Source organism: Arachis ipaensis, chromosome B8 (assembly GCF_059453495.1).
Source record: "Arachis ipaensis isolate K30076 ecotype BB chromosome B8, ASM5945349v1, whole genome shotgun sequence".
NCBI classification, from domain to species: Eukaryota; Viridiplantae; Streptophyta; class Magnoliopsida; order Fabales; family Fabaceae; genus Arachis; species Arachis ipaensis.
Genome location: NC_142443.1, coordinates 52,395,711 through 52,411,288, shown reverse-complemented (window position 1 = coordinate 52,411,288; position 15,578 = coordinate 52,395,711).

Sequence of the window (15,578 nt, the reverse complement as noted above, 5' to 3'; positions counted from 1 at the left end):
AAGATATAAATGATCTAGAAAAGAAGCAAACTGACCTGAGCTCCTTTCATCCAGTCATCCTCCTCAATAATTTTAACTTCATATCTTGGTATCTCTTTCAAACCAATAGAATCAGCAGCATGTGAAATGCTCATATTTATATCCTTACCTTCAAGAAAAATGGAACTAACACAAATCTGCAGAGTTAGAAGTGTTTGAAACAGTTCACATAAAATGAGTGCCTTGATCAGATTAGAACTGCAGAGTACCTCTTGTTGGTTTTCACCCTCTGATATTGTCGGATTCCTGAAGAACCAAGAGAGAAAAAAAAAGAAGCAAAGATCATATTCACATTCATACCAAACCCACTGAAAAGATCATATTCACATTCAAATTTCAAGGGAAGTTGAGTAACTTAATTGAATAGAGAAGCTTCTATTCTAAATTACTAATCAATATTAAGCTGCATCAAATATATAAAATTATATGTGAATAACAAGGAGGTAATGTTCATTTTAGTCCTTTGACTAAGTAGGAATAACTCCATTTAGGCAGACACTTAATCAAAGCTACCACACACATTGAAATATCTATTATTGTCAAAACAGATTTGAATGTAATGCTGGATCTCAATGAACTAAGCAATAGGCAAAGTGCGACACTGGTTTTGAAAGATAAAGAGCCTAAAATCAATGAAAAAACAACCTATGCATTAAAAGATAAGAAGCATACTTGTTGAGCTAGCTCCCTGGTAGGAGAGAGCACGAGGCAAAGAGAACATTGTAAATTAGAGACTTGGGCAAGGAAAACCATTTGATGAGAAAAACTGCAGCCAAAAACAGAATTCAATAAGCCATTGATTTGCAGCAACAAATACATATATGGACAAACGATACTGATTTCTAACCTTATTGGCAGCTGAGATAGGTCCGAAGTAGCTTATTGCTTATTGCAGCAACAAATACATATATGGACTTCTATTCTATTTTATTTTATTTATCTAATCACTAACACAAGTTGCATTAAAGACTTTACACCCACGCCATCACTAACTCTCAATTCCTAAAGCAACAAATACATATATGGACCCTGCATAATCAAATTTCAAGGGAAGTTGAGTAACTTAATTGAATAGAGAATCAATTTTCAGCAATTCACATGGCATTCCTATACAAGGATACAACAAGAACCAAGCAAAGAGAAGGTCCACCCTATTTATGGAGTCTCTCTAAGAGATGTACCAGGTGGTCCAAACCCACTTCATAATTGATCAGCAATCTATCAATCTGCTGCTTATCAAGTTAGACAGATTTTTTTTTGCAGGCCTATAGTGTGTAAAATATTCATTTTTCCATTAAAGATGTAAACATAATCATTTTGATAAGATATCATAAGTCAGAAATAACTTAATCACATGCTAGTTTAAACCAAAAGTGTAGTTATTTAAATATCAAATAACAAATAACTTAGAGCTTGGATTAAAATTCAAACCTGATAACTTAGTGGAGCTGATCTTGCAAATCTATTGAATGAAGCTGCTATATTGGCTGGTCGTCGGGGAAAGACAGCAATCTCATCTAAAGACAGCAATCTCTTCGTGAATTCATCTTCTGTGACACATGAACACAAATCTTAGAAGCAGTTTTAGCAAACTATTCTCAGATGTTGTTCTGAAAGATGCATTTCTACTTTCTTGCAAAACTTTGACCCCTGGTCATGATCAGAATCCACTAAAACCGGGTGTTCTCATTGCAATTAATTCCAGCCATCTGCATATGCTACAACATCCTCATAAACAGGCATTAATTACATTCTTGATTAATTCCTCTGAAAAAGAAGATTACATATATATTACAGCCAAATAGCTTTAAATCAATTAGAATGAGACCAAAACACATATAGTGAAGCATGGAAGATAGTCCCATCAAAAGCATAAGCAATGTTTAGTAAGAAACTAGTCATAACTTGAGTAACCTATTCTTAAAGTAAGATAGAGTTATGAAGCTCAAACAATGCCATAGTGGAAAAACGATAGGAGAAAGAAAACAACAAACCTGAGGAATTTCAGCAACATATTGCCTAGGATTAACCTGCTTCACTGACAATTGACAATTCTTCACACACCAAAAAAAGTAGCTTTTAAAGAAGCTTTTGCCTTTTGGTTTAATCTAGAAAGTAGCTCAACATACCAATTTATTAGTAAGCTTTGTATCTTAAATTAAGAAGCTCAACTAAGGATACACAAACAAAACTTTGTAATTTGAAAATGATGCCAATGGGGTTTAACTACGCTTTCTTACTTGGCCTTTACGGATTATAGATCAGCATAGTGCACTAGAATTTTAGAATATACTTATATGAACAAATATGAACAAAATTATGAACAGCAAACAGACATTTTATGAACAAAATTCACAAAGTACACAGCATTCAATATTATCAGTGCTTATGAACAAAATTATGAACAGCAAAGTGACTGTTTAACAAACTATGAGCAAAATTATGAGCAAAATGAGCATTCAATGTTCTCAATTTATCACAGTACTCACCGGCTGCGAGGAGGAAGGGCGTTGTTGGAGAGCGAAGGAGAGCACTCGAACACAACGGCGACACAGAGAGAGAAGGAGACCGCTCGAACAGAGGAGACGGCCAACGAGCTTCCAAACGACGGCGAGGGAGCTTCCAATCACGGCGACGCAGCTTCCTACGACGGCGACGGATCTTCTACGGTGGCGGTGGAGGCTGTGTCTGTGTAGGGGCTGCGGTGGCTGCGCCGCTGCGGGGATGCGAGGCTGTGGGGGTTGCGGGGAGCTGCGAGGGCTGATGCGGGGGCTGCGTGGCTGCAGTGGCGGCAGAGACTGCGGTGGCTGCGGGCGGCAGAGACTGCGGGGCAAAGAGTTTGAGGGATGAGGCGAAGAGGAGCGTGAATGGAGTGTGAATGGTGTTCGAATGGAGTGTGAAATGGGTGGTTATAAAATTAGGGTTTTCAATATTTTCGACGGAAAATTTAAATTACAGACGGATTTTTCGTCTGTAATAATTAAATAAAACGCAGTATTTTATCTATTTAATTACAGATGGATTTTTCGTCTGTAATCATTTTAAATCTGTCTGTAATTATTTTTCATGGAAAAAAATTAATTTTTTCGACGGAATTATCGACGGATTCTCTTTTCCGTCTGTAATTTATGCTAATCCATTTTTTTTGTTTTTCGACAAAAAATCCCTCTGAAATTCCCTCTGTATTTCAGTGGGATAAAATCCGTCGGAAATATCCGTCTGTAATAACTAGTTTTCTAGTAGTGAAGAGCGGCCTGACAACCAGGAGTTTTATTTTCAAGATACTAATCAGTATATACATTTGATGTATTAGGGATTTAATTTTATATTTACCTAGACAACCTAGGAGTATAAAATTTAATCTATGAATACTGGTAGAAATTCTCTAACAATTGAGATAAATCTTAAAAGTTAGGAGTTTGCCAAAAAAAAAATAAATAAATAAATAAATTTATCTCTTGTTTACAAGGAACAACCTGACAACCAGGAGACTTGTACTCAAAGATAGAATTTATTTATGCATATGATGATGTATAAGGAGAATTAATTTTATACTTGAACCTAGACAACCTAGGGGTATAAAATATAATTCAGTTAAATAATTGTTCGACAACCAGATAATTATTTGGGATTATAATTATATGGGATATAATTTAATCATATTTATTTGGAATAGGTATGAGTAACAACTTGACAACCAAGGTACTCATTCACGATTCTAAATAATTTTGTCAGAAATATAGATTTCTTATTTACTTTCATATTTTAAATTTTTAAATATGTCTACCTTTTGTGTGGCATACTTGAAAGTAATATATTAAATACAATTTGAGAATTGTATTTTAAAAGGGTTATTATTGAGATGATAATATTCTTCAATAAAATTGACTTTGAAATGGTTAGAACTTTTGATGTATTTATAATATTATTTTACATGGGTTGTTTTGACAACTATAAGTTCTAATTTTAAAGGCACCTCCCCACTATTTATTACTGAACATCTTGAGAAGATGTATGGTGCCCAAAGTAAGATAGTATGACTATCAAAGATTTTATTTAAACTAGTGGGAGTATTGGGTAATATATTTTGAATTAAACAACTTTAGAAGTTGGAAAATGGCTTTAGCGAGAATTGTTCTTGCAACCATTTTTGGAGATTTATTTTGTTACAAACAAAATTTTCCTTAATATGATTAAGGTTTGTGATCTTTTTAGAAAAGCTTAATATGAGTATTGAGGATGCGTATCAAAATTACTCTTAAGGGTTGGTTTGACCAATAATAAAGATATCGAGTATTTTTATTATAAGAGTTTAAAGTAAAATCTCTAACATCTAATTGATATTCTATTGAATAGAGAATGAGATTCTCTCAACGCACAAATATTAGTACTCTATGTACTTCATCATGTTTAAAGAAACATGGAATTTAATTTAGTTGAGGATCACTGTTTGTTAAATATTTGGACAACATTTTAGAAATATTGCTAAATTAACAAATTTCTCATTAAATCAATTTTTTACCCATATGAGATATGGAAAAGGCATAAGCTGAAAGTCAAGAACATTAGAGTTTGGAGATGTTTTATATGTGTTAAGAGATTGCACAACAATAGAATTGATATTAGGTCCAATAAATGAGATTTATTGGTTACCCTAAAGAAATAATGAGATTATTTTTATCACTCTTCTTATGACAAAGTGTCTGTGATAAGAAGTTAAACTCCTTTTTAGAAAAGGGATTCCATCTTAAAGAAAGAGTGGAAGTACAATTACTTTTATTAGAATTGTATACCACTCAATAGAGGATATACTTTCTCTTGAAAGTATAAAAGGTTTGATCGTCAAACTAACCTTTTGAAAAAGTAGCCTATTTGTATAATGATACAATTCTATAAAGATAGATCTAATGGTTACTTAGATTTTTTATAATCATATTCAATACGGATTGTCCTTAAAATACAATTATGCACTATTGTAGTGAGAGATTTGATGTTTTGAGAAAACGTGATATTTATTATGCACTAGGTGTATTTTACAAAAGGTCAAGCAAACATGCTCAAGAGTAAAGGTGTTTAAGGTCAAAAGAGTTTTGATAAACACAAATGTGCATTGAAAAATTATATACATGATTGATTGGCTCTAGTGCAAGTGGGAGATTATTGTGATAATAGTATGCCCAAGATCCAATCTATCATGATTGGCTCTCGTGCAAGTGGGAGATTGTTGGGAATAAGTAGTATGACCACAATCCAATCAATCATGTGTCAAATAATTTGTTATTGTTATTATATTAAAATGTTAATATAATAATGTCCTTGATTAAATTTAGAGATTTATCATTGTGATAGTGATCATAATATTGAGAGATAAATCTTTTATAATTTAATCTAAATTGTTCTTGGTCATAGGATTATTAAAAAGGACATTAATAATCCGAAAAGATCAATATATATATAATGGTCTTCATTGGATGAAGATTAATAGATCTCATTTATTAAATTATATATATAGATGGTGCATATAGAGATATGACCATTGAACTGACTCACTTTGAGAATTCCTAATGGTTATAATTACCGTATATTTGTCAATAGGATATTCTAAAGATGAACACAGTAATAGAGTTTCCTTTGACCTGCGACTGTTATAGTAATTAACAATGTATTTATTATACTTTGATTCTGGACACCTAATACCCTAGGGTGCTAGTTGAATGGATATTGGGTATGATTTAAATACTTGTAGAATTAATGAGTAGTCAATAAGGAATCTGTCAACTCTCGGTAAAGAGTTTGAGCTCTATGATTATAATGACTGAGATGAATAAAACCTTGGCCAAGGGGATTGAATGAATGAAGAAATGAGTTTCTTAGGTCATTCACAGTTCATTATAATAATGGTAACAAGTTAGAGTTTGACAATTAAACCATACTCTAAGAGTTAACCAAGAGCTGGAAAGATGGAAGGAATTATACTTTGTTCTTCTAAGGTTCTTAGTAAAAATATATTACTTCATACTATCGGGTCGTTGAGGAGTGTTGCTAGACGCCAACCTTGATTAGTAAATTTAGTATGACTAATTTACTACCCGCTTAGTATTGAACCTATGGGGTCACACACTAACGAGTGTTCTAATCTTTGCTGTAGAATTATTTAATTATTAATTTGATTTGATCAAATAAATAATTATATTAATTCAAATGGAATATTATTATATTTTTTGCTAGCACCAAGAATATAATAATAGTATGATAATTGAGAATATTATATGAGATTTGAGAATAATTAGTTATTCTATTTCTAAACTTGAATTCTAAATTTGGATGAGATCCTAACTGATTCTGTTTCAAATTGAGTTATGATATGATTCATAAATTTGAAAGATTCAAGTTTAAAATAACAAGATATGATTTAAATTTGAATTGAGAATCAAAATTTAAAATCAGTAACAAATCTCATACTATATATATGTATGCCAAGAGTAGAGGAATGTGAAAGAGACGAGAATAAAACACAAGGGTTTTATTCCTTTACCTCTATACACATAAATGTATGTGAGCCTGATTCTTTGAGAAGAATTTTATGGCATGCAAAGAGTTGCAAGAGGTTTCTCAATTTAGATCAGATGTCCATTAGTCAAGGAGTTGACAGCAAAGGTTGGTCTCGGTGTGGATACGCATAGCGCCTTCGTACCATCGAAGGAGAAAGTGATTTTTACTAAAAGCGTCTAAAGGTATTTAGATCTGATCTACTATCTATATATTATTGGAATAAAGTTTAAGCACAAAATAGATCTTTAAGGATTACTTTATTTTCTTCCGCTGCGTGTGTTATGAACACATGGTAATCCTTCAATTTTAGTGTTAATTTTTTGAAGTATAACAAAGTGGAGAAGAAAAATTAAAGTCTTCATGCTGCTTTTTTTTTTTCATTTTTCTCTTGGGATAATAACATAATGCGGCACTTCACGTACCTTTGAATACTATTTTCGTCAATCAATTATAAACTATCTTTTAAATTTCGAAGTCACGTCAATTTTATAAAGCTTCCTCTATAGTTTAATTTTTTGTCGAAAGACCAAGAATAACAATCACATCTTCCAGTGTCACAACACACTCACCAACCAGAAGGTGAAATGTATGTGTGTCTGGGTGCCACCTCTCGATTAAAGCATTTACCATTGCTGATTGACATTGAACTATTCAAATTTGGAAAACACGATAAAAAACCAGGAAACCGTAAATACTCCTCCACGTTCAAATTGTACGAATCCGGAGACAGTAGGTAATTACATGTCAACATCCGTAAATTCTACAAAAATATAGCAAAATATTAGTTAAATAATTAATAACAAGTGTAATAGCCCGTGCCATGCACGTAATAAAATTGAAATTATAATTTTAAATTTTTTTGTTAAGATTAATTTGAATTATAATAATTTGATTAATAAAAATGTAACATATTATGTATTGTTTGTTAAGAATATAAAATTATTGATTAAAATTTTATTTTATTTTTTGTTATTATAACATGTATTTTTATTTAATATACCAACACCGTATAAAATTAATCATAAAAAAGTATAAAATATAAATAAATATACTGAATTAAGAGATAAAATTATATTTGTTATCCCATTTTTACTTTTAGCAGCACAATAAAATATCATGTACTCAACATAATTTAAGATACAAATTATAATTAATTATACTTTTTATTTTAAAATATTTAAAATTAATCTTAATATAAATAAAAATAATTTAATATATTAAATAAATTAATAGAATAATATAAGTTAACTATTTTTTTGATTAATTTTGTTATTTTTTCTGACTATCTTTAAAATTACGACTTTTTTTTTAAATTTGATCGTGAAATAAAATTAGAGTTGTTAGTCTACACCATTAAAAAAAATAATACGATGCAATTACATTTGTACATATAACATGTTCCTAAATTTTTATATGCAAAACTTAAGATTCTGTATTTCTTTGTTTATGTCATAAATAAGTATTATTTACAATGATTCATATTGATTTAAAAGCTTAAAAAATTTTGTACGTATTAATTTTATATTTAATATTAAAATATAAAAATTTACTATGTTATTTTATTATTAATGTATGTAGTATTACATTATAAAATATAAAAATTAAAATGATTATTATATAGCTTAGATGGATTGAATTAAATATAAAAATATAAAACAGAATTGTATTATTAAATTTTAATAATTTTAATTAGTTAATAATATAAAATAAGATAGAAGTGACTATTTATAATTAAATAGTTTTAGTTGATTAGACTAAAAAAATCGAAAAACACTCTAAATAAAAAGTCAAATTAACTTTAATATTAAATTCATTAATAGAATTTTAATTTTATATAATAGTTAGATAATAAATTAGTAAAAATAAATGGAAGGATGGTTTTAGTTAGTATTTGATAAAATATTCATTTAGAATAATTAAAAAAAGTAAAAGTATGATATTATTAAAAATAATACATTTTATGTTTAAAATATATTTAAATAAAATATTTGTAAAATATAAAATTTAGAATAACATAGATTCATGAATATTAATCATTAATCATTTATGAACTAACATAAAATTATAATACAATTTATTGACGAAAAATAATCAATAATTAATATTAATAAATATAAAAATCATCCAACACTTTGATTAAAAGTATGAGTGGTTAATTATTATTATTTATTATTAATAATATTTTATTCATAACTAAAACTAAAAATATAATTATTCAGATTTATATTTTAAAAGAATAAATATATAGGTAACAAATAATCTATTTTATCATGCATATTATAAATTAATAAATTAAAGTAACTGATATAATGAATTATAATTAATTAATTGGTATAAGTTATAATAAATTATATGATATTTAAAAAGAAAATAAAATGAATAAGAAGAAAATAAAAAGAGATAAAAGAGATAAAAGACTACAATAAAATAAATTGAGTGTGAGAGTTTTATTTTATTTTTTTTTTTACAAATTTTATATCACATCCGTTTCAATAATAATAAACAAAAATACATCAACTTGATATCTAAGAGAAAATGATGAGATAAAATCATAACACAGTTCTAAAATAAAAGCTTAAATTAAACCATAATATCATTGCACAACACAAATTGAAAGTAATTTCACACTATAATATACCACACAAACAGGTAAATGACTTAAGCTTAATTATGAAATTTTTTTTATTTATGCACACATGATAACGCCATGGTCTATAAATGCTTCATGGATAACATATCATATATTGCTCTGAACGATGAGCACGGGAGTTGAAGAGTGTGTGGTAGTTTGTGTCTACGATAGTTGCCTTCTTGCAACGACGCCTTATAGGAAGAAAAAGAATTATTGTAAAAGCTACCTAATGAAAGAGAAATTGGTAAATGAATGATATTTTCTTCTAGCATATATGGTCTTTTATAGTGGTAAAATAAAAATAGAAGGAATAAAATTTTATATTTTTATATTCGGAATAGAATTTGATATTTATCGTAATAAAATTAAATAAATAATAAGTTATAATTCATGTATTTAAATAAATAAAAATAAATTAAATAAAAATATTTTTAAGAATTAATCAAATCAGTTAGTTGATACAAATAATTAGTATAATTGATTTTATTTGATTTATTGAATTAAAAAAAATAAATTAGGAAATAATTGATTGAATTAATTAGTTGATATAATTAATTTATTATAATTGATTGGATTTAATAAATTAAAAAAATAAATAAAAAAAACATATGAGACAATGATTTTTTTAACTAAATTAATCTGTATTTGCTGTATTTAATCATTATAAGTAACAAATCATCTATGCTATTATGTACCTTATAAATTAATGAATTAAAATAATTAATATAATAAATTACAATTATCTGATTGATATGAATTATAATAAATCGTGTGATATATATTTAAATGTCTAATCAAATCAATTAGTTGATATAATTAATTTACTGTAATAAATTGTATTTAATGAATTATAAAAAATAAATTAAGAAATACGCTCAAAAGTAGTGACGGATCCAAAAATTTTAAATAGTGGGGATAAACATATAGCATATAAAAATAATAAAAATATTTATAAATATATCAAAATATATAAAAAATAAATAATATAAAAATATTAAATATTAAATAATTTTTATGTAATCATTATCAATATTAATATATTGGTAAATAATAATATGATAATTAATTTATCTTTCTATAAATTAAATATAATAATAATAAATGAAATTAATCAAAATATAAATAGGTTATCTTCTAATCAATAATAAAAGTGAAATATATTTTTTTATGAATTATATACAATAAATGAGATTTTAGAAAAAAAATCTATACTAAATTTCTCATATCCTCATTATATATTTTATAGATTATTTAATTATTATTTAATTATTTAATAAAAGAAAGACAAAAAATTAATTTCAAATAATAATAATAATAATAATAATAATAATAATAATAGAATTAGTTAGTTAGATAGATAAAAGTACAAAATGCATTAATATTTTAATTGATTTTTATTTTAATTTATGTTTAATAACTAATTATCGAAATAGATATCCGATACAAAATTATTCAATTTACTGGTAAATATTAAAGTGAAATTAAAAAAAAGTAGAGAACCTTTAACTAAATAAATTTATTAATTAAATAATGTTACAATAATATTTTATTTTTATTAAGTTAATTTAATATATAATTTTATCTTATATTTTTAGATACAAATTAGAGTCTAATTTTAATTATTGATAGCATAAAATATTTTATATAATTGTTTAATTATGTCTATTTTTTTAATTATCATTTAGGTGAATGCAATCAATATAAAAGATAGTTATTTTTTATGATATGATATTACGTTATTGAATATTTGTGTAAAACTACTTTACACTAATAGTGTATCAAAATTATAAATTGTACCTTAAAAGGATCAACTTCGATGAAAAACGAAGAATACATTTTTATTCTATAAAGTAGTAAAAACAAAAAATAAATATAAAATTATAAGTTGACTCTCAAATTTAGATTCATGTACCACAGAAAAACACTATATATAGACTTTAGTAAAACAAAAATAATATGTAAATTATTTATTATTAAGGTAATTTTTTATTATATACAATAATTACACATCATATATTAATTTTGTTAAAATTATATAATTTTTCATAATATGATTAGAATCATTATCTTCTATCATAATCAGAGAAATCCCGAACAATGAATAAGAATATTATACCTAATATATACAGATTGAAATAGAAATATATGTCTTGAAATTTAGAAATATAAATTCTATTATATCTTCCTAAACAAACCTAAACAACTCTACACTAATAGCCCGTGCCATGTTGTGTTTTTCAAGACTTATATTTAAGAACATATAGAATTTTAATAATAATACCCGGATAATTAAAATAGTTTATATACGAATTTTTCAAGTTATTATTATTATTATTATTATTATTATTATTATTATTATTATTATTATTATTATTATTATTATTATTATTATTGGATAATAAATAAGAATTAGAATTATATTAATATTTTAAAAATTAATATAATTAAAATGACTAAAAATATTTAAAATTAATGTGCGTTATTAATATCATAAAATTTGATCATTTTATGATTAGATTCAAATATTCTTATTATGATTACTACGACCGATACAATTATCATATCATTATTATATATTATTATTATTATTAAAATGATTAAAAGTATTTTCAATTAATAATTGATAAGTAGTTTAATAATGCATTAAATATTGATTTGGGTAAAAAACGTAAACAAGCCAAAGGGAGAACAATTTGACACGAATAAGCCAAAGCAAAATCTGATTCATCAATTAACCAAAGCACATTTCTATGTAGTTCGAACCAATATGGTTCGAACTCACTTTCCAAGTAATTCGAACCAAATAGGTTCGAATTACACATATAACCCATAGCCACATAATTCGAACCAATTTGGTTCGAACTCTAACTTCATAATTCGAACCAAATAGGTTCGAATTACACTGAAAAAATAGTCACCAAGTAATTCGAACTAACATGGTTCGAATTACTCAGAATTCGTTCCACACAGCAATTTAAGTTACAAACATAGTTTCCGCATCATGTCTTAATAAAACTCGTACAGTTATTTATTCCCGTGTGCATTAGACATACATTTTGTTTAAAACTGCGGAGACAGAACATATTCATTAACTAAAATCCCATTCAAAGTACATCGCACTAACGTTAACAAATTCTATCAGTCACCAACTACAAGTAAGAAAACCGATAATAGTGAAATCTAAACGCGAAATTGAAATAACAAAAGTACCAAAGCCACCAATACACCTAATCATGTCCCCGTGTGTGCTCTGCTCCTCCGAGCTGTGGGCAATTCCGACGTGTGTGGCCGGGCTGCTGATAAAGCCCACATCTCTTTGGCCGGTTCGGATCTGCCTCGTCCATATTGGTCCGTATCCGAGTGGACCTGGGACGACCCTCTCTCGCACGCATCTTATTGGGGTCAGGGATGACAGTCGGCCCGTCATATGGTGGCCAGAAACCCTCCAGAATGGGAGGTGTGAAACCCATCTGATACACACTGAAGATCGAACTAAGACGATACACCTGGTAGACGTAAGGCTCCCATGTAAGTCGTGAGTAGGCACAGCATGCCAGTGCGTGGGGACACGGGAAATGAAGTGCCTGGAAGTATCCGCAGTCACATGTGTGAGATGCAAGCGAGACTCTGTAGCTACCCAGTGAGAAAGAACCAGTCGGAGTTGTCTCTGCGATGGTGAACTCGGAGTTATCCCTATCGTACACAGTAACCGTGAAGCACCTAGCCGTCTTCAAGTTGGCCTCTATACACTTCACCAAGTGCTGACTAAATTGTTGTCCGGTTCCCATCTGCGCCTCAGCCTCTCTCCCTTTGCGAACAAATAATTCGGCCAATCTTCCGTATGTTGCCTTCACTAGCGAGCACACAGGAAGGTTTCTGACACCCTTGAGGATCGAGTTCACACACTCAGATATATTCGTCGTCATGTGTCCGAATCTACGCCCCTCATCACAATACTGTGTCCACAACGAATACTCAATCCGGTTCGCCCAATCACACATCGCCGGGTCTTTGGACCTAAGAATATCAAACCAGTAATAGAACTCGACCTCGGTCTTAGCGTACGCCGCATTCACAAGTAGCCTCCTTGCATCTTTGCCCTTGAAGGTGAGGGCAAAATTTTCCGCAACATGTCGAATGCAGAATGTCCGGTATGCAGACGGAGGTAACCAGCCTCCGTCAGGAGCCTCAAGCGCGGCTTTGATGCCGTTATGCCTGTCCGAGATAACCAGCAGACCCGGCTACGGTGTCACATGCTCACGCAGGTGGGAGAGAAAGAAGGATCACGACTCAGCATTCTCACCCTCGACTAATGCGAATGCAACAGGGAGTATGTTGGAGTTCCCGTCCTGTGCAATCGCGACAAGCAACGTTCCCCCATACTTGCCATACAGATGGGTGCCGTCAATACTGACTAGGGGCTTGCAATGACGGAATGCCTCGATACATGGTGGAAACGTCCAGAATAGTCTGTGAAAATAATCTCGAGACTCGTCCAACTATCCACCGACACGAACAGGGCTCGTCCTTAGCACTGCAACAGTACCAGGCATCGTCAACTGGACTCCTAACACCCACCTTGGGAGCTCGTTGTACGACTCATCCCAGTCACCATAGATGAGGGCAACAGCCTTCTGCTTCGCCAATCAGACCCTCCTATAAGTCGGCCTAAACCCAAAGTGTGCGGCAGTGGCATTTAGGAGCACCTTGATGCTGACGGATGCATCATCCCTAACCATTGGCATAATGAATGCCGATATCACATGGTAATCCAAACTCCTGTGGTCGCTGGAAATGGAGGTGGCGAGACAAGTATGCGGTCCGTTGTAACGTTTGACCTCCTAAATCCCCTTGCGCTGTCGGAGACTAAGCCGAATCAATCATGTGCACCCATTGCCGAACTCAGAACACTTGCCCACATACCGGCGATAGTCAGACTCCACGACCTTGTACTTTACCCCTCGTCGGATGCTGTAAGTCTTGACACTTAACAAGGCCTCTTCTTTATCCGGAAATTGTTGACCAACCTGGAACTCTGTCAGACCTGCAGACCCTTCAGCATCTCTAGCGCCAAATCCAGCTGGCTGCCCAGGAACCCCCTCCTGCCTCATGGCATCCAAGTCCAAAGAGGAAAAATGTGGAGGGTACTGCTGCGTACCAGAGCTAGAACCATCGCCCGCCCCAACAGGCTCACTTGCTCCAACATCATCGCCACTGTCATTAGCAATCATATCCGGCTCGACATCATCGTCCTCTAGATCATCCAAGAATCCATCTCCAACCCCAGCCGGTGCAGCACACTGTAAAGAGGTCCGCAGATATTCCCCTTTTCCGACCTCATCGCCTACACTGCCGTTGAGATCAACAGCGAACGAAGGGGAGGCGACAGGTTGGACGGATGGCTCGTACGCAGGGACGAAAGAAGATGTAACGGCAGGTCTGGAGCTAGAACCGGCTACCGTGGCTAAAGTGGTGGTATTCCGGTTCGAACCCCCCGAGCTGGACACCGCGTCAACCAACTTTGCCAACAGTTCTGGTGTCCTCACCTCTGGAAACTGCCGGCGACAATGAAACATGACCTGCAAGTCCTCATCACTCCCGATCGTGAAACAATCGTACTTTATGGTTTCCTAGAGCACCGTGATTGGAAATCGATAAAAAAACTTCTTAACCCGTTTCACACTTTCTAGACCAAGTTTCAGCAGTACAGAGCTAACAAGGTCCTCATACCTTGTCGTAGGCCTGACGATAATACAGAGAGGATCCTTATCAGTTAACTTCACACCGGAACGGGTTTTCCTCTTAATGGATCCTCTGTGGTAAACCAACACTGCGAAACTCTCCTCACTAGCTATGTTACCCCCCTCTAATGATAGCAACTCACGTTCGCACCATATATATACAGCTCTGGTCCTCATTAATTCGAACCAGCCTAGAACGAAATATGGTCTGTGTAATTCGAACCAAGCTGGTTCGAATTACTTGAGGAGTGTAATTCGAACCAATTTGGTTCGAATTATGTGGCTATGGGTTATATGTGTAATTCGAACCTATTTGGTTCGAATTACTTGGAAAGTGAGTTCGAACCATATTGGTTCGAACTACATAGAAATGTGCTTTGGTTGATTGATGAATCCGATTTTGCTTTGGCTTATTTGTGTCAAATTGTTCTCCCTTTGGCTTGTTTACGTTTTTTACCCTATTGATTTGATATAATTATAATAAAGATATGTTTCTAAATTAGTATAATTATGTATTTTTTATTAAATATTAATTATAATATAATTATAATAAAGATATTTTTATAAAATAATTTAGAATAGAGAATAGAAAAGTTCATTTTAGAGGAAAAACG